This window comes from Silurus aristotelis, assembly GCF_946808225.1.
Source record: "Silurus aristotelis genome assembly, chromosome: 14".
Taxonomy (NCBI): domain Eukaryota; kingdom Metazoa; phylum Chordata; class Actinopteri; order Siluriformes; family Siluridae; genus Silurus; species Silurus aristotelis.
The window spans coordinates 3,718,370-3,742,966 of NC_139587.1; the positions used below are offsets into that span (position 1 = coordinate 3,718,370).

General features: G+C 36.3%; 1 long non-coding RNA gene across 1 annotated transcript in view; it reads left to right on the forward strand.

Annotated features, from left to right (window-relative positions):
• LOC310736835 overlaps nt 1–24,597 on the forward strand; it is a 237,456-nt gene that overhangs the window by 160,331 nt on the left and 52,528 nt on the right. The gene's annotated exons all lie outside the window — the stretch shown is intronic.

Sequence of the window (24,597 nt, forward strand, 5' to 3'; positions counted from 1 at the left end):
TTAAATGTACTTAAGTATCAAAAGTACTTTGATTTATTATGGCTATAATGTTCCTGTAATCATTTTGGTCACAAGAGTCTTAATCAACTCAGTTTATGTGAAAAAACTGTAATGTGACTCTCAGCACACTGATCTATCAATTGAATTATATTAATCATAATAAATGTCAAACACTGATTGATATCTAATATAATTATCATGAGCCCAAAACCTTTATTTCAACTACTTCAGAAAAATCTTGCAAATGAGGTCACGTGTGTTGTGGCGAGTTTGTGGTGGAGTTTCTTCATCATTTATTCCTCGCTAAATGTTCTGCTTGCTGTTGAACTGATGCTGAACTGTATGTTGGTGATCAGTAGATACACCAAGCGCCAATCAATACAAGGTTAAAAACAGAGCATGCTCTCGACCCTGATTAGTGAATTGCTGCGTGTTTGAGTAGATAAGTTTTTATTCTCATAAATAAAAAGGAACAACAATGCAGTTGAGTAAAAATTTATATATTTGACTTTGAAATGTAGTGAAGTTGAAGTGTCCCAAATGGAAATACTTTAGTAGTAAAAAAACAGTACAGTAACGATCTAAATTTACCATAATTTCCGGACTATAAAGCGCTATATATATATAAGCCGCTCCCACTGAATTTGACAAAGATTTTTATTTTAAACATAAATACGCCGCACCTGTCTATAAGCCGCAGGTGTCTACATTAAAACTAATGAACTTTACACAGGATTTAACGAAAGACAGTGTCTGTTACATGGTGTAACGGGTGAAATATGTTGTGGCTCCTTTAAGAGCAGAGCGATATTACGGGAATAGCCTGGCGCCGCATTTTTCCGCTATTACTGTGTGTGTACAAGACCGAGGAATATGTCCTTATTATTTTTTGATGCTCAGTTCCAAGTTTCTTTGACTAACCCATAACGCTGCTGCCAAGAAAAAAAAAAAGCATGAGTTTTGGAAACCTGTCTGTGCTTATATGATTTCTGTTGCAACTGGAGTTAGCGAGCTCTCCCTTCACCCAGACTCAACGTGTTACAACGGCTTGTATCTAAACAGTAGCCTACCAAGAAAGTCATTGTTTACTGTCTTCCTCCTTCCTTTCACAACTATTTCTCTCGAGAGTTTATCTTTTGGCATCGTCGTGCGTTTGAAAAAACGTTTTTTCTCTCGATGCAGTGCAGCTCAGAACACAGGTGAGGTGCGCTTTTTTGTTTCCGTTCGGAAATTTCATTGATCTAATGTTATGGGTCTCAGTTTTTTGGCTTAAAGTTTGTGAAACCAGGAAAAAACGAGAAAAAATTCATAAATAAGCCGCTTTGTTGTTTAAGCTGCGGGGTTCAAAACGTAGTAAAAAAGTAGCTGCTTATAGTCTGAAAAATACGGTACTTCGTTACTGTCCACCACTGATTGGTACCGCCAAAAATTGTGTGGGAAAATGTATTGTTCAGAACTGTACATTTTCTCAGTGTTTTAATCTGATTATATTAAAATAATGAGAAATGAAACACAGACCTAAAGCCCGGCTCACATTGAAAAGCCCCTTTAACATTAACATCAAAATCTAAATTCTCAAATTTCAACATTCAAACAGTCAGCAAAATGTAATTCATCATTCCACCTGGCAAAACATTATTTTTTCTAAATTCAAATTAAACATGACAATTTATTTTTATCAATAGGTTGCCTGATATGTAGAAATCAGGGATTTGCTGGGTTTTTTTTTTTTTACTGTGGGATTCTCTTTTACCCCGGTTCATACGCATCTGTCCCAAGAAGCTGATGTATATTTTTTATTGGCCTGCTCAAGATGGACGCAGCATCTTTACATTGACATCTGTCACTGATTTTTGTATATATTATTTGTGAAATGCAGGAAAAAAATCTTTTAGAAAAAAATGTATATTCTGAAAAAAAAATAAAGTATTTTTAAAAGCATGGTATTATGACTCAATGCTCCGTATCTGAGAGACGGTTTATGAAGAGGTTTAAATGCAACTGCAGCCGCTGCCACTGGATGGAGTTGATGTCCACCGAATTTGATTTCCGATCTTCGATGTAAGACGTTCAATGGGGGAAGCTGATGAGGTGTGATTGTAGGCGAGTTCACTTCAAACTTCACAAACTTTATAAGAGCTCTTTCTTACTTCCTGTTTATTGCTAAAGTGGTAACTACCTGCAGTACATAGTAAAGAAAATGCCCTGGATGGTCCATCATACACTATATGGAGAAAAGTATTGGGACCCCTGAACTTTCCTGCCACATGTGGTTCTTCTTCAAACTGTTACCACAAAGCTGGAAGCACACAATTGTACAGAAATTCAACATAATGAAATTTTGCGTTCACTTGTCACTTGTGAACCTGTGCACAAAGCCAGCTCCATGAAGATAACATGTTTTGGAGAGGAAGATCTTAAGTGGCCTGCTATAGAGCATTGATCCTTAAATCTATTGAACACCACTGGGATGAATTGGAACTCTGATTGCACTCCAGGCCTCCTCATATCACCTACATCAGTACCTGACTTTACCAACACTCCAAAATCTAGTGAAACATCTTCCCGGGAGAGTGGAGTTTATTATATCATCAAATGGTATATGTGATATATCTTGTTCTGATAGATGTTAATCAAATACACATATTCTAACAGAATCTCTGAGTTAAAACTACTTGGATTTGGTCGCTCAGTAATCAAGCTGCTGAACTTCTGAATAGAAGGTCAGTTCAAATGAGATCAAATCCCAGCAATTGTTCGAGTGAAGTTGTTTCAATGATTACTGAATTATCCATGAAGATATGGTTTGCATGGTGTTGGAAGATCTTGGGTAGCCTGCGATAAACTTTAACACCTTTGGGATGAATTAGGACACTGACTAAACGTCAGACCTCTTCACCTCACCTACATCAATACAATACAATCCTATGCCTTTGTGGATAATGAGTGCAAATCTCCACAGGCACACTCTAACATCTAGTAGAACATCTTCCAGAAAAGTGGAGCTTATTATAGCAACAAACGCAGACTAAATGTGTACTGGGATGTTTAGAAAGCACATGCAGGTCTTATGGTCAGGTGTCCACAAAATTATTTTTTATATACTGTAGTGGATTTGTTTTATTCAAATTATTTGTTGTGACTAAAAATGCCTCAGAATTTGAGTTGAAGGGCATGTGACTTAAATTATGTAGCGAAAATCTATAGACAACGTATAGATGTGTACTTACTTCATCTCCTGTGTATGAAAGTCTTTATTCATAAGTAAATTCATAAGTAGCAGTTACGTTTGAACGCTTGATATTAATTAATGAGTCTTTAACAACAGTTGAAACACATCTGTTTGAAGACATTTGACCTTTTTTAACTTTTTTAAATTTTTTTCCCCTTTTCCTTGTTTTAAGCTTCGATGATGCCTAAATATCTATGTACCTTGAAAAAAAGACTTTCTGAACTATGTTCGAACCCTGGTTTAGATATTGTCTGAAGAGGTAGAAAATCTCATTCCACTACCGAAGCAGGGATACATGCATCTTTTGCTGTGGAGCAAGTGTACATCTGAGAAAGGGAAAGAAGGGAAGACAGCCAATCACCATAAAGTAAAAAAAATCTGTGTCGACAGTGTGTGTGTGTGTGTGTGTGTGTGTGTGTGTGTGTGTGTGTGTGTGTGTGTGTGTGTGTGTATACTGAACTATGGGGTATTATGGCAAATTGAAAGCAAGGACAAGAGTTCATACTAAAACAAAGAGCCAACTGTTTCGCTCTTTCTCTGTCTGGTTTTTTTTTTGCTCAAATGAACTCTTTATGATTACTGTAGGATCAAATTCAGGTGTATGATTAACCAGTTTCACCAAGCGGATGCTAATGATCATCAATTTCATAAATGGGTGAGAACAAACCAAACTCTACTACTAATTTGAGGCTGTGGAAGAACTTTTCATGCCACAGGTCCTCCACCATGGCAAGCCTGACCTCCTTATCCAGAGCTACTTAGTTATCTCAATTATACAACAGTCCGATCCAGAGTCCAATGCCTTAACCGCTGAGCTACAACCTTCCCATACGTTAAATAATTCTGGGCCAGCGATGTGAATTAGGCTTCCAAAGGTAGTGACATGAGACTTCATAAATACGTCCATCAAAGCAGGGAGAAAAACATTTACTCGACACATCTAAGCGTGAGCCAAAGATCAGTGGTTCTTGGAGGGTCCAGTACAAGTCGCTTGTGTTTGCACTTCTCGACGCCTTAAAAAGTGACCACACTTTAATGAAATTACGATGGAAGATGGGTAATTTAGATACCGACATTTTCTTAGCATTCATCCAAAACAAAGGTTTATCAAAACCCGGACCTTTGTAATTCTGAAAGATTATGGAAGAGTTTCCAATTCTCGTTAGCAGAACTATCAAGAAGCCTTTGTAAACATTTTACCCGGAAGGCTGCCGCTCTGCTCTGTAAGTGAATTAGGCCTTGCCCTTTTTCATTTTTGGGCAAATATGAAACGCTTCGTGGGGCCCAATGATAAATTCACTAAAATGGATTGGATTTTTTTCACTACTGAAGGTGGGGGGTGATACAGGCTAGCCAGTGCCAGAGCATAGAGACTGCTATATTATTAATAATCAAAACTCTTCTTCCTCAGGTGACATTTCAGCTGAAACTGATGGAACGTTATCCTCGGCTTTCTCCTGTTTTCTCACCACAGCTTAGGCGATTCACGCTATTGGCTGTAGCAAAAAAACACAGTTAAAAGCCATTGTGATTAAATTAAATTAAATATTTAATCCAGTTCTTCTTTATTATCTTTTATCACCATATACACGGAAAGTCTAAATGACACGTGTTTCAGTGAGGGCGATTTACAGGCGATTTGGATCATTTTGTTTCGTGGGGAAACTAAATTTTCATATCGCTCTAATATTTCAGTCAGCACAACTCTTCCGCGTTGTTCATTCTAGAATCTGACAGGACATTTTTACATACCAACACTTCTCCTACAGCTAAACTACACTCCTCTACACCGGCGTTCGAGGCTCATTTCACCGCATGACGCCGTGTGAAGAAATGCAACAAAAGAGGGAGAAAGAAAGAGAAAAATAATGGGAACGTGAGTAAAAAAAAGAAAGAGAGCGGGCAAGAGTGAGTCACAAAATGAGATAGAAAGGAACAATTTAAATCTAAAAGGAGAGCGAGAGAGAGAGAGAGAGAGAGAGAGAGAGAGAGAGAGAGAGAGAGAGAGAGAGAGAGAGAGAGATAAAGAACGAGGAAGAGATATGGTAAAGCCAAAAAGAGAAACAGATGAATTGATTTGACCTCTAAAGAAAATAGTTTTTTTTTTATTTTTATTTTTTTTATCTTTATTCAGGCAGAGAAATGAAGTTTCAGAGATTCTGCTTGGTGGAGTGTGAAGCTTATCTACACACACACACACACACACACGCACGCGCACGCACACACACACACACACACACACACACGCACACACACACACACACTCTTTCCCTCAGTTCTTTCTTTCTTTCTTTCTTTCTTTCTTTCTTTCTTTCTTTCTTTCTTTCTTTCTTTCTTTCTTTCTTTCACCCATTCTAATTTTCTTTCTTTCTTTCCTTCTTTCTTTCACCCATTAACATTTTTTGTCCTTTCTTTCTTTCTTTCTTTCTTTCTTTCTTTCTTTCTTTCTTTCTTTCTTTCTTTCTTTCTTTCTTTCTTTCTTTCTTTCTTTCTTTCTTTTCTGTCATATCCCCAACAACATCCACCGTCTTGGGCAGATGTTTACCATGTTTTCCTCTGGTTTCCACCCTCTCTCCAATGATATGCATTGACTGATTGATTCGATTTGATTATAAATGCTTTGTGGGTTGTGCGATTCTCCCCATTCATGACTGCTTCTGCAACAGTATGTAAATGGGTGACTTGATGTTTTATGTTTCGGTTTGTTTGTTGGCTTATTATTATAACCTACACTTCCACCCACTCACTCTAAATTCCAAACATGGCCAATAATAGTCATGGCCAATAGTTTGATTGTTCAGACCGTTGATTTTCTTTTCAATCCAGTACTGAGAAAAAAAAAAAACAGTATCCAAGCAGCAATATGTCTCTTACAGGGCATCAGATATGAATACAAAGTAGTCTATTGTAATTTGATCTTATTGTTATTATCAAAATAATTCCAATACACTTCACATTATTAAGACTCCTCATTATAAACAGCTGACTCTGATAGAATTCCTCAATACAGATTCCTCCTTAAAATGATAGAAAAACCTTTAGATTGATAATATTTTGATGGACAATGAAAAAAGGTTACGAATAATAAATCAATCATAGCAGTTGCTACTTTCTGTGTTTTATCATTACAGTGTTTTACCCTGTAGAGTTATTATTAGACTTCTATTCCACGCTACCACCCAAAAGTGCAGGTATTGTGATCCTGTGATAGACTATAAGTCATTCTTATTCTTAGATACAGCTCAGTAAAACGTTTGCCATGTGTTCTGAAAGATTCATTTTTCTTACAAAGCTGCTTTGTCCTGATTGAAGATGCGATATATCCAGAGCAAGAACACTGGCCGCGAGGCAGAAACACACCAGACCATTACAGTTACCATGCACACACACACACACACACACACACACACACACACACACACACACACACCTACAGGCAATTTAGAATCGCCAATCCACCTCCCAGCATGGAGGAACAGATGGAACGATGGTTGAAGAATACGTGCAATGTCAGGTTCTGAGATTGTCAATTAAAGAGTTTGGGTGAATCTTTGCATGGTTGCTTCAGTTGATTATGAGCCCTGTTTATATTATATGAATTACCTGCATGACACCAGAATTAAATGGAAATGGACAATTGCATTTATACACACACAAACACACACACACACACACACACACACACACACACACACACACACACACACACACACACACTTGCCTTTAAGCAAGACAACTGTCATACAAAAAAATGCTAACTTGCAAACAAGAAATGTGGAGGTGAAAGCTTATTGGTTAAGGCATTGTTCATTGTTCATTGTTCATTGTTCAAAGTGGTATACTTTGTTCCTTAATTGATAGATTACTAGATCGTTTACATTATTCATCCCAAAGGGAAGTTTAAAATGCATTGCTTTTATTAAACAGTATACGCATTTTGCTGTATGTTGCTGTATAAACACATCTTCTACACTATTTCTGTCTTGTCTGTTTCATTTCTACAACGTCCTCAAAACTTTCCAGCACTCGAACCGTTTTCTACGTCTTCAAAATCATCAATCTGCCCACTCAAATCTCTAAAACCTCGGATCATTTCCTTGCTTCCTTTTTATATTTGATTACTTTTTCCTTTATTTATTTTGTTCATTTATTCATGTGACAGCTGGCAGCAAAGCGGGGACACCTGGATGTTCCAGGCTGCTTTTAAAAGCAAAGGATCTTTTGAAGACAACTCAATTTTTTCTCGGAATGTCTACGGGATTAAAGACATCTAATATCAACCAAGAAAGACCATCTGTGTCCATGTTTTCAGAGAAAAATGTGTATAAAATATCCTGGCCCTGCTTCCGGCTCTCTTTGCATAGTTAAATCGTTGTTTCCTCCAATATTAGCATTTATTATAGGAACAAAGCTGGAAGTGTTTGGAGTCTCTTTGACTGGTTCAAGTTACAGGAGTTTTATACAGTATTATGCCATATCTAAACTCCAGAGACACAGAGTCCATGTATTTCTGAGATTATTCTGCCTCAGTAAACATCTCAGGGTTTATTTATTAGCACTCATCCTCAGCATCGATCCCACTTCATCCTGCTTGGGCTAAAAATGAATCTGGAGCATGAAACATGTTCCAATCCATTGCAAGGCTTCACACACACACATTTAAACCTAGGGGTAAATTAATTCACAAATCAACCCACCAGCAATTTGGAGAAAACTAAAGAAACCTATTTATATGTTAGACTTAGGTTTTACTGTGTTTTTTGATGAACATCTTTCCTGTACTTGAGTACAAGTATAAATCCCCTTCTCAGATATGACTCCAGTAAAAAGGCGTTTTTTTTTTACATTTTTACGAAGGACAAAGAATTCCTTTTTTAATTGGATTAAGTATGAAATGGATATGTAGTGATCCATAAGCTTTATGTGTGAATAATGGATGCAGGTCAGTGTTCCATTACCCTGTACATTAGAAGACCTTTATAAGGAAATAGTTTTACATACACACAGTGAGAGAACACACCCTACACACACACTCTTACCAGAACCATGGGGTCAGCAGGTTCAGGACCTTGTTCAAGCCTAACACTGGCAGCTCATTGTTTAAGGCTCTAAGTTACTGATCAGAAGGTCAGGGGTTTAAGACCTAGTATTGCCAAGCTGCCACTCTTGGGCCCAAGCCCTCATCTCTAGGATTTGCAAAGAAAGAATTTCACTGTGCTGTACATGTACATGTGACAAGTAAAAATCACCTTTACATTTAATAAAAATACCTTCATACTGTCCACCAATGTATGAAGCAACTATACAATGGTGCTAACAGTAAATAACTTAGACAATCTATTTGTCTAGGGCAGGTGATAGCTCAGTGGTTATGGCTCTAGGTTACTGTTCGGAAGATTGGAGGTTCAAGCCCCAGTATGGCCAAACTTCCCTTAGACTCTTGAGCAAGGCCCTTAACCCTCTGTGACCTCTGTGACATTTTCCTACCATCTCTGGGATATGCGATAAAAATTGTTCACTTTAAAGTACATGTGACAAATTGTTCCTTCCTTAACACAAATATATGTAACAACTAGTGATGGGTCATTCACGAATGATTCATTCATTTTGAACGCTTCCTTAATGCGACTTAGAAGAACGAGTCGTTTCAAAAAGTGATTCGTTTATTTTCTACTGGGTCACGCATGAGCACAGCATCGCAAAATCTTCATAGGTTATGTACAGGAGACAGAATTGAGTAGTTTATCTTGAGTAGAAATTTGAGTAGTCTCGACTTTTCAAATCCGAGTCGGGATCTGTTTATTGATTTTGATTGCAGGTACATAATGAACTAAATGACTCAAAAAAGGATTATTTCATTTTAATGAGATTCAAAGAACAAAGTCACTAAAATGATCAGATTTGCTTATCACTTGTAGCAACTAATATTAAATAGTGCTAACAGTAAATTACATAGACAATCTATTTCATGCACTATTTAATTACAGTTACATAAATTTAATTACACTTAATTACTATTTGAACATTATAGACTGCTTCTTGCTGCTTTATAGTTTTTCAGATGTTCAGAATTATTTTTGTTTTTTGTTTTTTTTTTAGGAAAAAAAATGTCAAAGGTTTAAAAGCTTTAGAACCCATCCCAACAGTCACTAGTTCTTAGTAATATGGATCTTTTATTTTTATTCAGATGTTTTTTGGACTTTGGGCTGCCACCCCTGCACTATAGAAAAAAATCTCAGTCCTGTTACTGGGAATAGGAATGAAAATCCCTATCCACTTGCCAGTCTGTACTCTGATTTCTTTAAGAGCTTCATACATTTTTCACCACTTTCTTTGGACGTACAAACTGTCATGAAATATTAAATACGACACACCTAGTAATGATTGCATTCTCCAAGTCGTCTCATGAATGCCTTTCATTTTGACAATAGGAAGAATTTCTATCATCAGACTGCCTTGCTGACCTCTGAAGAAGCTCTGGTGGCAGATTCATGATAAAGATAGAGACACAACTTTATGACACAGATACAGATACACTGCATGTGCTGAAACAGAATAGAAAATGAAAGACCTGAATCGTCGCTATACCAGATGAAGTGACTGATATTTCCTGCCCCTGCAGTATGCCTCTTCTGACACGGGCTCTATATGCGCCATTACTTATAGATTTCTCTCAAACTATGCGACCCAGTTTCAGGACATTTTTTTTCCAGCAAATCTGCATGTAAACCAGATATCAAGTTTCGAAATGGGTGTGACAGGTCAGAATGAATTTCAGGAAGAAAAAAGATGAGTATGAGTGGACATCTGTGTTAAACTGATAAGAGCAACGACTTGTGCAGACCTCAAGTAGAAGGTCAGTTCCTAATCTGGGACTTGATTTCATGTGCAGGTAATGGCTCTAAATTCCTTTTCTAAATATAGTGTATTAATAATAAATGCTACTGCATGAATTGTATGCATGCAAGCAAGTGGTCACAATGGTTTAAATGAGGCTACAGTTTGTTTATGTTGTTTATATCAAAAATAGAACCAACAATCGAAAGCAGAAAACATCACACATTAAAATTAATCTGTACAATCGGGATTGAGAAGAATTTCTAGTTGAGACCAATAAGTACTCTGGTTGAGGAACTGTTAAAAGTTTAGGTCATACCCATTCCTGGTACTGGAAAAAAAAGGAGTTAAATACAGTGTCTTGCAACAAGTATTAACTTACCTAGGGTTCAGTTCAAAACGCAAACTTTTCCATCCATTTTTTTTTGCAGTGATTCTTTTACAAATGCATTATTGGTCAATAAGTTTTTCAAAGCAAATCAATCACTGCAAAATGTTGTTAGCAAGGTTAAATTGGGTTAATCCAGGTTACAGAAACATCAGATGAAAAATCTTTACAAGGACAGGAGATAGTAGGTCAGTGTTCAAGATGTTGGACTTCTGATCAGAAGGTCATATTCATATTGAGAGTTCATATTCCAGAACCACCATGCTACCATTGTTAGGCCTTTAAGCAAGGCCTCTAACCCTCAGCTGCTATGTTGTATAAATAAAATCATTGTTATTCACTCTGGATAAGAGCATCTGCTAAATACCATAACTGTCTTGCCTACAGTTGATTGATAGTCGAACTACACAGAAACAACTTTCTAATAAAGTGACTAAAACTGCCTGTCAAGTGATAGATGAAACTGATGATGCCTTGTTATTTTTTTAAGTGAAATGAAAAGCTATGAGGATCAACATCTTATCATTTTAAAGTAATGATGAACAGAACATCACACAAAGAAATACAAGAAAAAAATTTAAAAACATTTTTAAACATTAAACATTAGACATTAGACATCAGTAGACATTGAGCACCTCCATAAAAGCAAAATGGCGTAAGACTGTGAGATTGATTGTCGAAATCTTTGCCTATTCGGGGTCACCACTATAATGCAGTATTGGCATATAATTGACCTTTACCTGTGAAATATAAAAACAGCTTTGTTAGTTTGACTTTAATGACTGATAATGAAGCATCTTGAAATATTCTATATAGGAAGATATCACAGCATATGGTTAAAAAATTGTGACCACCTGAGATTTCCAAAACTATTCCCACTAATCATGAAGCACACAGTTGTACAGAATGTCTTTATATGCTGCAACATCTCAATTTCCTTCTTCTGGACCTAAGTAGTCCAAACCTGTTTCAGCAAGACAATGCTCCTGTGCACAAACTAAGCTCTGTAAAGACATGGTATGCCAATGATGGCAAAAAAAGAGCTATGGTTGCCCTGACCTTAACCCCAGTGAACAGCTATAGCATAAATTCTAAGCCTCCTTTCACCTGACATCGGAGCCTGGCCTCACTAATGGAATAAGATCACAGCATCAAGTATTACTTAGACAAGGCTGTCAATCCAAACTCGAAACTGCAAATACAAGACTGGCTGTAAACAAAACCACAATGAGGCCAACAAACACTTTGAAGTAATACAGAATCTGAGAGTGGACTGATGGTTCCCCAGACAGCCATTTCAAGAGCTCTGCGTAATTAAAGACTGCATGGGTCTGGCTACAAAGAAAAATGTGCAAATTGAAAGCATAAAAGTGGGTGTGATGCTTTTTTTTTTGTGATCAGATCAAAAGTATGATATTTGTTTCAAAAGAAATTTGTTACACAACCCTAACATCAACTACCAAGTCTATGGTGAAATGTGGTTCTGGCATCAGCGGGCTCTTTTCATCCTCAGAGCCTGGAGTTCTTGTCCAAAATAGAAGTGAGAATAGATAAAGAATTATGCATGGTCATATTCATATTTAAGGGAATCTGAAACACTTTTCAGCAGGACAATATAAATAAACACAAGTTCAGTGCAACACATCGGTGGATTAAAAAAAAAAAAATGGAAAAATGTTCTCCATTGGCCAAAATCCAGATTCTGTGACAATGCTTCAGTCATCAAACATCCAGTCAACCTAAAAATAAAAACCCTCACAGTAATCAATTCTATTTACCTCTATGTTTGGAAATAATGTATTCAGTATATATGGTTTATGGCAGCATAACATATGTTATGTTAAGCAGAATATTATCACATATTACTTCATTATATTACTATTAAAAAAATTCCAGTCAGTAATTATTATGTAATTATCTTTTATGCATAAATCTTATATATAGTATTTTTTCTATCCCAATTCCAAGAGTTGGGACATGGTGTAAGCAGATAACATGCCAGATGGTCCCTCTCCTCTTTAGTCCGGAGGATGTGGTGTCCATAATTATCCAAAAAGAAACACTATTTATACCCAATCATTTTACTGACCTGTTGTCACTTAACCTAATTAATTGCAAAATGTATCTCCAACTGTTAAAATTTTTTATAACACCCTATTTTTTACTTAATTGTTTAAGTTTAAATATTCAATATGATTTCTATGTTCTATTGTGCATGAAATATGGGTTTATGAGATTTCTCTGGTGTAACAATCTAAATCAAAATCTCGTCATATAATTAACTAGTAGTTTGACAAAGAGCTCATGAAAGTTTTGAGGATCATGAATTAAATAACAAAATAGCAGGCATTTAAATTGATCTTACAATAGATTCTTCTAATGATTGGAACAATGGGGCCAACGAAGAAGAAAAAAAAAGTGTTTAATGTGAAACTGCTATGAATGGCAGGAGTTGAAAGAATAGTTGCAGATATTTAGCAGTTTTAGTGGCAGTCAGCAGTACCAAGCCCGAATTCAGGCAGCAAAAATGACAAGCAAGCTGAAAAGCTGTAATTTTGTTTGTTTTTCATTGAGCTTTACATGAGTAGCTGTCAGCCATGTTAAGGGGCACAATGGAAAATGCACTCCTGTTCGCTATGTTTTTTGTGTGGTATCACGCTGACATCGTCATGTTGGTGCTGGACTCTGGGAACAGCTCAAGGAACAATTTGATGCAAGCATGGAGTTTTTTCAATAGTAACAGCAGGAGATGTTAACCAGAAACTTGTTGAACTGTCACACTACATGCAGCAAATCTCCAGCATTGGGGATGACTAAACTCATTCCTGAATTAAAAACTCTAGAAGCATTCAAACCCTCATGGCCAGATTGTGTAACCCAAGCTAATAGTATCCTCAATACTTAGACCCTGGATTGAAATATATGCAGAAATATATACACTATATTAGCAAATGTTTGTGGACACCTGGTCTTAAGTATGGTATGTGCTTTTTGAACTTCGCAATTCACATTTAGTCCTAATTTGCTCTTATATTCTTATAATGGGACATTGTATCTGGACATGATTGAAGACTTCAGAATAAGCATTTGTTTCATTTCTAACATCTCCTTGTTTCCTGACGAAGTTTATGCTACACTGTGCCCCCCGCATCACCATGAATCAGGAATTTTGTATGGTCTAACTGCGATGTCACATCATAGTTTTTAGGGTGAAACACACCTTTTTCCTGTAAAAGATCTGGCTTATTTTTGCCTTTTAACAAAAAAAACCCACAAACAGTTCTGGGTTTTATTTAGCTAAAATCCTGGTGCACTTTTTATAATAGATATTTATTTGTTTTAGGTCACAGTTCAGGCACATGGCCCTTCTGGCAATTAAATTGTGGTTTTCTGATCGTGACAGCTGCTGGGAGTTTGCGTGTTTGGATTCGCTCATGAGGCAGGTGTGAGGTATTAAAAACTCCCTGCACTGAGTGGATGCAACTAATGTATCATGTAAATGAACTGAACTGTGACAGATATTAATGGGATCACAATTCGCAAGAAAGGGATTTCCATAATTACTGTATAAAGAAAATGTGCACTGGAACAATTTCCCATAATTTTCCATTTAATTGTCTCCCTGTTGTGGTCCACTGTTGAAATTACTGTTTGATAAATTGACCTAGGGATTTCAACTGTAAATGCAACCAGCTACAGACCATCCTCCTGAAAAGATTCAGACACCACCTTTAACTTCAAATCAGTACAAATGACCTGAAATTAATTCATTTGATTGTACAATTAAACATTTATTTCACAATCCAACTTAAAAATAGTGAGGTTAATAAGTGACTTGACTCCACTGCATCTAATGGGATGGACATAAATAAGGTGACCACAGTAGACTTTTATCTCTTTTTGTTCTTGGTAGTTGTTTTTGCCTCTCTGGAAGATTTAGTTCAGACCAGTCTGTTGTCAGTCTGTTCCATCTCCACCTTGATTCCTGGGATGTTTTAGGTTGACAAATTCTTGTAGTAATTGGATGGATGTTGATGTTTCTCAATATGTATCTGATCCATAGAGGAGTTGGACTTGAATATCCTGAAGGTGCATTGTTTACTCCATACTAGGGGTGTCCCTGACTAAGGATTTACATATGGGGGTGAAACAAATCCACCAGATGCCCTGAAAAACAATACAAAATTCATTTACAGAATAAAATTCCAATAGAATATACATTCACATTTTCTCCCAGACATTGTTTATATTTAAATCAATGCTGCCAAGATGCTCCGGTGTCGGTCACAGATCATGGAAAGTGAATTTTAAATCTGTCACAAGGGATTAGTCTGTCACGTTAAAAATATTTATTCATATAAAAGTTTCCTTCTTTTCACATTAGAATTTACAGTATTATCATAATGCGTTTTATCTCAACCTATTGGGAGAAAACCGGTAGTTCTATGTCATCACCAAAATGTCCTGATCCTCGTTTCATAACACTTCTTCCTATCAAAGCATTGAATACTTTTTTATTCCCCTTCATCTATTTATTCTACATGATGTATATGCAAACATATACATAGATAAAAGTTCTACTCATCTACTCAGATGCTGAAAAGTTCAGCAAGCTGCACCTGCCAGAAAGAGTTATCCAATAAATCAATCAGATTAACATGGAATGTGTTAAATTGCCAGCAATCAGCCTCAAGGCAGAACTCTTCACACCTTGTTACCCACACATGGAGTCAAAGAGCTAAATCCGCCAGGCTCACCGAATTGCTTTCCGAACCTATGTCTGAATATCTTATTGTGAAGTAAGAAATAAACCCAGAAATAGTTCTGACCAGAGGGCGCTCGGTGTAAAAGGGCTTGGAATTGGATTAGCTCTCAGTATTATTCCAAAATATTCCTCTTGAGCTTGAAATTGCTGATTTAAAAATGATATTGTGAGGAGGACTACTGTACTTGTGGAAGAATATTGTGTAGTGTGGGTTGTACTGCATCCTTCGCGTTTATATTTAAGATATTTAAGACTCCAAGACTGTGTGCTGAACAATTTTACTTACTGATTAGAAAGCATTAATGTGCTTTAATAAAGGTAAAAGTGAAAAGTGAAACAAATAATTACATTTAATTCACAGTTCTTGCAGGAATTATGGGTATCCCTGAATTATGCATTGATCAAGAATGTTTTAAGTAGACATCAAAATGCATAACCCGAGGGTAGCTGCTAAATGCCGCATATGTAAATGTAATTTATTATAATAACTGATTAGGAGCTCGACACTTTTGTGTCCAACAAACGGTAGATGGGGTTTGATTTGGGGGAGGTGGCAGCTTAGTGGTTAGAGCATTAGACTTGGCTCTGTAATGAGTGCAACCAAACAAACCAAGCTGCCATTTCTGGGCCCCTGAGTAAGGCCCTTAACCCCGTAGCTGCATAGTGTAAGTCACTCTAGATAAGAAAGTCTGCCAAAATGCCATAAATGAAAATGTAAAAATGGATTTTCCTAGAAACTCCGGGGAGTTGTGGCCATGTAACAGAAAATTACTCTTTCACAACCTTGTGAAGTTCATGGATAAACCAACCACAAACTCATGCAATTTAATGGCACATAATCTTAATGACTAAATAGAAATGTTTTATGTTTTTTTCTATTTTCAGCCATGGTTTTGCTTGAAAACTACATTTACCCTTTCAAATATTACATTTTTCTTTTTTATAATTATTGTATAATTTGAAGGTTGCCAAGTTTTTTACAAAAATCCAGCCCAATTATAAATCCTTAGATTACAAAAAAAAATGACACTGGAAATTGAATATGTGTCCTATGTTTTTTTTAACTCAGACTTTGCATGGGAACGTCACTTATTATGTCTGTTATATATGTCATAATGCTTTTTCCTCTTTCTGCTTTGGTATGCTGTACATAGACTGCTTGTACTTCCATGTTCTTAGAAGTGGTAGCTCAGTGGTAAAGCGCTCTCTGGTCACAAGTTCAAATCCCAGCACCACCAAGGTGCCACTGCTGGACCATTAAGCATGACCCTTAACCCTTAACTGCTCAATAAGAGGAATGTAAAATGTTTGTCATCTCTTTTAATTGGTCATTAAATTGTATTTAAAAATTTTATCTTGTTGGTTATTTTTGCACAAAAATGCAATTATCTGCAGGTTTGGTCTAAAAGTCCTGGTCCTGAACCCTCCATAAGATTTCAAATACCTGTTTTTGGTTAAAAGTAATGATTTTATACCTGTTTTTTTTGCTAGCGAAATTATCTCATGCACAGGGTTCACCTTTTTTGTTGCACTGTTGAGAGAAACTTGTCAAAACTCAAACTGCAGGTGGCCTTCATCAAATTCTGACATTTACACTCATTAATTTACTGAAAGGCTTTTTGAATGCCTTTGCTATGTGAAGAGCAGCTTTTTATCAATCTCATAGCCTCAGGGAATTAAAGTGCACTTTTAAAGTGCACTTTTTTTATGGATCCACACAATAGATTCTAAATGGATTTTGCAATTATTGTGCCATTTGGATTAAACGTTTCAAATTAGCCCTGATGTGCTATATTAAACTTCACTTCTGGAAGCCGATTTGAGTGCCATTGCATACTGCAGACTCAACGTTGTGTCTGTACTGTATTTCCTGCTCCAGCATTATTTCAGGACACACAGAGAGAAATGCAACATGCTCTGAAGTGACAGATAGAAAGTTTATCACAGTGGAAGACCTAACATTTGAGTTCCTCCTGAATAGAAATGTTGCTGTATATGAAATGGCTTTATATAGAAAAAGCATGTTGGCTTTGACGTCACATGCTATGCATTAAGAAAACAGACGAGGACGTATGATTTGTCGGCAAAAAGATGAGAAAAAAAGATCGAAAAGGAAAGAGAAAGAAAGCAAGCAAGCTGTTGTCACTTATGTGAGTGAAACCCGCACATGTCAAACTGTTTTGATGGATCGAGAATTTAAAAAAGGCGTAAATTATATACACAGTCTACAGTCAGGGGGAAACGAGTAATTTTTCACTCTCAGTGCATTCGTTCTCAGGATAATTGCAAGTGGTGCCATCAAAATAAGATGTTTCATTGAGTTGAAAAGATTTCACACAGTGTCCTATTTAGAAACCATGGCTCTGAAGAGCAATTAATATTAACAGTTCTGATACAATGGCTTAGGATTACAAATGCCACACACAGTTTTGCACTCAAGTTTCAGAGTGAACAGTTGAACAAACTTAGTAAATAAAGATTTGCTGTCCTTTAAATCAGGACGTGTTCCATTTTGAGTTTGGTTTCAAATTAATGCATTTCGAATGTATATTCTCAATTTATTCATTACTGTAAAGCTGCCTTGTGGCAGTGTTCAGTGTTAAATGTTATACAAAGAAAACTGAATCTAATGTAGCATTCATAGTGAAGGACCTTCCTCAAGGTAACGGTGCAGGAAAACTTACAAGAATGAGTCTTGTTTTTGAAAAAGAAGGGTTGTTTTTTTGTATAGCGGATCTCAAGAACACAATTATACAGATAAAATACTGAAGTGGATGCTATATGTATGAATGAAGCTGCTTCTCTGCAAAAACCATACATCATGAGTCCATAGGCGAACAAACATACAGTCAAGATGACTTGTTTGGAGACCACACACAGAGTCTCCTGACTCAAATCCCATTGGAAATGTATGGATTTTGAAATTGCCAGTCAAACAGAGGGAACCTCGTGACCTTGGGAAAAGAGATTTGACAAAGCGGAATGGGAATAAAATTGAAGCACGAGGCTGAATACAAAGAAAAAAAGCTGATGACTTCTTGTCATGTGTAGATTTCTCCAAAAAGCTAATGTTGGCAACTTGTGGTGGACAAATAGATATTTTTCCCCCATATTAAATTCCCCTTTGTCTTCCAACACTGCTACATTAGATTAATAACCTGCTGTGTGTAAAATACAATTAGAGGATAAATTGATGCTTCTTTTTCATTGGTAGATTTCTGCCTCTGTCTTGTTCTGGCTGTGAAAACTGGAGAGCTGGGCTAAGCAGGAAGACTACAAAACTTTGGGTACTCTGTGTACATTGCATTACAGAATACATGTTACAGAAGTCCAGGTTTTATTACTTCCTCCTTCCTTGCTTTAATCTATTCTTTCCTTTGCATCGTCAGACACGGAACAAGAACCACACCAGGAGGAAATGTCAGTCATGATGGCATCTGACAAATTACAGTACAGCATTACACACATGCATATCCATCTAAATGCCCTTTCCGATAATAAATGGCTTGGTCTTTGGTTTAGTCAGCTGTGACATTGTGCGTAAGGCATTGTGTGTTTTTCTCTCATCCAGCCTCGCTCTTTAAAGCTATCGATTGAAGCCGAGGGTAAATTGGAATTTGGTTTTTTATTGCCGCCTTAGATGTTCAGGCTGAGATTGGTAACGGCATGGCGCGTTCATGTGGTGCAGTGGTGTTAAATATTTTACTAATTTTACAAATTTTTTTACCAATTTTAACTCTCTACTCAAGTAAATTTATGATTCAGTATATGTATTTTTACTCCACTATATTTGAATTGACCAACAACATTACCAATTAGATTTTACACCTCTGCTGAAGATGCCATTAGGGCTTAACACTCCCCTACCCACATCTCCTGCATGTGACTTTTCAGCACTGCTGGCCTTGTTTTCAGACCAAAAAGACCCAGAATATACTTCACATTTTTTCAACAAAAACTTTTAAAGCCAGCTGAAATGTAAATTTTGCCCCTCTCTGATTCAAGTAAAGAAAAAAATAAATGTCCGGGCTTGAAACCCAAAACGTCCGATCAGTAACCCAAAGCCTCAACCACTGAACTACAACTTTCCCACCTATTTAGTGTTTGCCATTATAGTGAACACACAACGATGTAGCTGAGTCAGGCTGCTTACCCCAACACTGCAATAAGGTCTTGCAAATGTGATGAACTTTTGCCTGTCTCTCTTTCTTCCAGTGTGGAACTAGTGGGATTAGTTACACCTGTACACTTGCATGTTCATGCAGTGATTGAATCAGACATTAATGATGGGAAATGTATGAATGAGTATCAGTACAGGTTAAAGTGACCTGTAAGTGTATATTAGCTGTTATGCTAATAAAAAAAATATAATAACTTGTACAATAACTACATGATTACTTTGGTTTGTAGCAATTTTTCAGTTTAAAATTAATTATCCATATATGTTGGCTTCTTTCATTTTTTATGGAAAAAAAACTTATAGCTTAAAGTGTAAAATATTAAAATATGCCTCATTTCTAGCTTTTTGACATCTTTGTTTTTTATTATTATTATTATTATTATTATTATTATTATTTATTTTTTATGATGTTGACTTCTAATTAGATGGCAATGAGTTCAAATAGCACAACCACTAATCGCACCACTAAGATGTTAGATAAGTGTTAAATTGGGTGTTAGATCAAGTGTTGAATTGGATGTTTAATTGGGTGTTGGATTGGATGTAAGACAGGATGTTGGATTGGATGTTAGATTGGTTGTTGGATTTAATGTTAGACAGGATTTAGACAGGGTGATAATTTATGGTAAATTGTGTAAATTGTGAAATATTGTGTACTTTAGGGCATTGGTCATACTTTATTACTGTGAAATTGTGAGAAATTAAGAAAATGTATACATTTGTGATTGTCTCTTGGTGTTTGTGCTAAGACAATTAAACAAAATTCTCCCTTTTTCTGCTTTCAATATTAAATAAAAAAAGAAAAGAAGGCTTCATTATTCCCATTGTGTTTTATAATTGCAAAGAAAAAAGGAATGAACACACGTACAGGGACTGGTAGAATTCCTGTTCTTTATTTCTTCTTGTCTTTTGCATTAAAGCAAAAAAGCACTCATTATTATTATTATTATTATTATTGTTCAGCATGATGATTCGATGATCAATAGCATTTATATCTGTCTTGTGTCAGGCCAAAAATTAGATATTTTCCCCATGTGTTTTCTTTAATGCAATATGTTTTATGGTCTGTGATTTCTCTCCCAATGGATTTTGATTTGTTAGTTCTTCTAAAGGTTGCTTCATTATTTTAAAGCAATAAATGCACAGGGTTTCTCCGTACAGTTTATATAAGTTCCTATATTTGGTCATGCTCTAACTGGTTTGTTATTTGTTTTCTGGAATAGGCAATCTCTCGAGAACAGCGACAGATGTGTAGATGGGGATGTGCTGCCCACGAAAACTTTTACATGACTACAAGCAACTGCTATGTACCAGGCTCTGGTGGTGTAACTTTTCCTTTACTTTTCATTGGAATGATACAAAATAGTCCCATTGCACAGCAATACAGCACTCCCAGCGTTCCTGCCACCTCTGGAATGTGACCTAGAAGTCTTCTTTTTGAAGCCTGTCAAGTACCTTCTGCTATTCATGCTGGATCTCTGCAATGGTGTCTAAACGGCGACCTTTTAGCTGGATCTGCATCTTTGGAACAAGGGTGAAGTCCGCAGGAGCAAAATCTGACGAGTAGGAAGTATGTTTCCGGTGAGAAATTCACTTGTGAGGAGAACTCGGTGACAAGGTGTGCACGTGGTCAGAATTTCAGACATGGTAACGCACGTGGTCAGAATAGAAGACGTGGTAAATCACCTGTTCAGAATAGCACCAGTTGCACATCTCTCAATGTACACAGGACGATGTCTTTTGGCAGATGACTTATGAAGTTTGGTGCTCCCTTTGGCTTTGCGTGCAGCCTTGTGCTGCCATCTGTTGGCGCATTACAAAACTAGTTTTAAAATTTTGTAAATTTTTGTATGTGGGCATTTATGTATGTGGGCATTTATTTATACCCTGTTCAAACTGGGTATATTTATTGGGATTTTATGTGAGAGACCAACATAAAGTATTGCATAATTGTGAAGTGGAAGGAAAATTAAACATGGTGTTAAAGTTGTTTACAAATTAAAATCTGAAAAGTGTAGCATGCAGACGCTAAGTCAATACTTTGTCGAACCACCTTTGGCTACCTAATTACAGCTGCAAGTCTTATGGGGTATTTCTCAAAACAGCTTTGCGCATCTAGTGACTGTAATTTTTGCCCATTCTTTTTTGCAAAACAGCTCCATTTGAATCAGATTGAATTGAGAACAGCAATGTTCAAGTCTTGCTAAAGATTCCAATTCTCCTTCCACTTCACATGTATATATATATATATATATATATATATAAAATTGTCTCTCAGCTGAACAATATTTTTCTCTAAATATTATATTATTCATTAAAACTCTGCTATTGCTGCTACAACTGTCAAGGATCTCATATGAATGGGCTAAGTATCTCCATGGCATCCCATTTTTATGCGTTCCAAGCTCAGTAGGTACTGTATGTGTACTGTATGTTTGCTATGTACATGTAGAGCAAAACACAACACATCTTCCCACATGTTCCTAACAACAGTGATGCTGCTGTGTACAAGGTTCCTGCTATTTCATTTACAGTGCTGAATCCTAATAGCAATATTATATATGGAATTTTTCCAACAAAAAAAACAACCAGTAATTAAATGACTAACAAATAAATCAAATTGAATGAATGTATGTATGAATGTATGAATTCATGTTATGTCTAAGCTTTCATTGAATATTGCATGTTACTATATCTAGCATGAAAAATCCAATTTTATTACGCTATGCATAATCCAAATCCACCCTCCGCAGACATATTCTCTGTGTCCTGAATTTATTTAGAGGATCTCTCAGGGTTGCACAATTAAAGCGTTGTGTCATGTCTACAAATAGCCTAATTGTAGCATCAATCCTAAAATGAAATGGCTAAAAACTAATATTTTTATGTTGATACAAGCGAACAGCTTTAGTGTTGTGGAAAGGAGAAAAATAAATGTTGCATACCAGCCGATGATATATTTTATGCTAAATAAATGAATACATGCATATAAATAGTGTATAAATTAGCATATAAAAATTTCAAACAGTTTTTGAAATTAGTGCCTGTTAAACAGAAGGACGATGAAATGCATTTTCAAGCCACATTGGTAAAGTAAAATGTACACCAGTAAACCATTTATACAGTATAAAAAAATAGGTTTGTGTTGTCCTTATACACTATATGACAAAAGTATAGGGACAATTGACCTTTCCTGCCATATGTGTTTCTTCTCCAAACTGTTACCACAGGGCTGTAGGCACACAAATGTACTGAAAATGGTTTTTGGATGTGGTATAATAAAAACAAAAATTTCCTGCAAAAACAGGACATTTCAAATAGAAAAACTCTAATGCACAAGAATGAACAAAAAATCTGTCATTTTCTGAGGTAAATATCGATGCTTCAGCTAGAGATAATGTATGTGGGCAGCTGTGGCTACAGTGAAAGGAGACTTGTTGAATTGTGTTAATTGGGTTTCTTGCTTTCTTTAAATATTGCCATTCATTCTCACTGTATGAGAAACAAAAATACATGACCCACCACTACCTTATATAAATACCAGATATATAAATACCTTGGGTATTTTCATTTTGGGAAATTTTTACTTCACTACATTTTACTGCAAAACTCCATCCTTTTACTCCACTAGATTTTAGTAAAACATGATGTTTCTCGCTACTATGAAGTGAAAACCTAAACTGTTTATGAGAATGAGAAACTGTGGCAAGAGCCCAAGTGTATCCCACAATTCAGGCAAGAGTGTGTGTGAAGTAAGTGTTCTCTCACTGTGTGTCTGTAACTATAAAAAACTCTCTTCTTATGAAGGCCTGAAGTGCAGGAGAATGGAACACTGACCTGTACAATACATACAGTACATACTGTTCTCGTAGGTCACTACTTTGGATTCTTAAGTTACTCCAAACGTAGGTTTTGTACTCAAGTAGAAATGTGAAAAGAAGGAATTTACTGGAGTCATATTGAAGCAGGAACCTAACGGAATGGTGTATTTCATTTAACACTGCCCTGTATTACCGAAGGTAAGTGGCAGTGGTCCTAGATCAGATAAGAACCAAATCTTGAAGGAAACCAGACGGAAGAGAGAGAGAGAGAGAGAGAGAGAGAGAGAGAGAGAGAGAGAGAGAGAGAGAGAGAGAGAGAGAGAGAGAAAGAGAGAGATGTTATGTTGTTCTAGCTACAACAGCATACATTTACGAAACCAGAAAGTCAAAACACAACACAGGCATGAATTTGTAGGTAAAAAAAGGATTGCACCATTTTCTCCAACTCTCCATATCCATCATCCAACCAGATTAGAACCGTTACCTATAAGGAACAAAATAACTGACAAAAAAGTTTTCATCTCTTGACCGTAATTGAAACTGGACCTGGAGTTCTGAGCACTAATTGGAATCCTATTCCCTAGCTCGAGGGGCTTGAGTAGGAAAAAATAATACCCCACAAAAAAGAACTCCAGCTTTACTCTTTATTATAAATCCATGCAGCTAAAGTTTTTTTTCAACCTGCTTACTTTCTTGCCAAATCAAGCACTTCCTCCTTCTAAAAGATACAAGCTCTTTTTTAATTAGGGTTAGGATTTTGTTGGAATGCATGAATGTGAGATTAGATTTTTTCCTCAAAGTGTTTCCAAATCTTGTTTGCCTCAGTGTCTAGTAAAACTGACTTTTCTTTTCTTTCCGCCTCATAGATTCACTCTGCAATACAGCTCGTTATTAATATCTGAGTCATACATAGGCAAAGAACAGAACAATTTAGTAAGTTTTAGTGTGCAAGAAATACATGCAGATGTTACTAATAGATTACAAATATAGTGTCAGAGTTACTCAGTGAAATTCACTGAACTTTCTGAATACTGAATTTTCTATCAGCCACTGCACTTCTTGTCTCCTCTCAATGTAAGTTCCTTGATGAAAAACAACATGATCTCACTTCTGCACCCTCCCTACTCCCCAGATTTGGCTCCGGCGAACTTCTCCCTCTTCACGAAGATGAAGATCCAACTCAAAAGTTGCCTTTTTGACACCATTTTAAACAGAGCTATTCTCAATGCTTTTTGATCCACCTCGTATTAAATTTCTTTCTTGCCTGTGTATTGTTTTCCTCTTTCATTAATTAAATGAATTGGTCCTCAACTTTGAGGTCACATAACCTCTAAAATAGAGATGTCTGAAATACATTTGCCTAGATCAAACTCA